This window comes from Aplysia californica, unplaced genomic scaffold (genome assembly GCF_000002075.1).
Source record: "Aplysia californica isolate F4 #8 unplaced genomic scaffold, AplCal3.0 scaffold00371, whole genome shotgun sequence".
Classification (NCBI taxonomy): domain Eukaryota; kingdom Metazoa; phylum Mollusca; class Gastropoda; order Aplysiida; family Aplysiidae; genus Aplysia; species Aplysia californica.
Genome location: NW_004797641.1, coordinates 130,577 through 131,592, shown reverse-complemented (window position 1 = coordinate 131,592; position 1,016 = coordinate 130,577).

Below are 1,016 nucleotides of genomic sequence, written 5' to 3'. Positions count from 1 at the left end.
TATATACATATATAGCTTAAAGCGTTAGTTATTTAAATCAATTTAACTGAAAAAACGTCCAGTAACCCATTGCTTGAATTTAACCAGATTCTAAACAATGCATATATATTTTAACACCAGCTTCTTTTTGTTGACACATCATAAATTGTGCTCAGTGTATCCAGATTTTAAACAAGTCAAAAGCATTGTCACCAGCATGTTAAAATATGTATTATTGCTGTTGATTCATCAACTTTCCGAATCGAGTATCTCGGTCTCTCTCCTGGGATGTTGTATCCCTTTCAGCCCGAGTTGACCCTGACACAAGATCGAAGCCCGTTTCTTCAGTAATCTAAATTAATGGTGTCGATGAGGGCATAAAAACACCTGCATGCGAAAATAAGAGCAATCAATGTTTTATTCGAAGCCGTGTGTATCCGTGTTCAACATTGTTTAAAAAAAAAATTATGTTCGCACAGACTGTGATCCCCAGTGGGACAGAGTCACTACTAGAGACCTGTTCAAATGTACAGACACAGCACTATACAGTCGTCCTTGCTCTAACGATATAATGGCCAATATGACTAATCACATTAATATGGACAGATGGAAGTGGAGGTCCATGATCGCCCACGCCAGTCGGCAAGGCATCGGATGATGATGATGATTAATCACATTACGTCCAAGACAATCACCCGTACAAAATACCACTTCCCATTTACCCCGCTGTGCTTTTTCTATAATATTATTACAATTACACTGCCTAAGAGGTCGACCTGTCTAAAATGAGCACTTTTCTCCTCAACAATGCGAGGTCGTTTTGGACAGCTTCATCTGTAATTCTTGAGAACTACGTCCTTTTGAAAACACAAAATAGTGAGAACTCAGAAACCAGCCCTCCAGCAATCGGAATACTTCTTACATCATTGTCCCGTACTGTAAAAAAAGACAATACAAAATAAGGCAAACCAACAACCCTAACAACGATAATAATATTTTATGTAGGATGTGCTTACCATAATCAAATTAACTCCCCC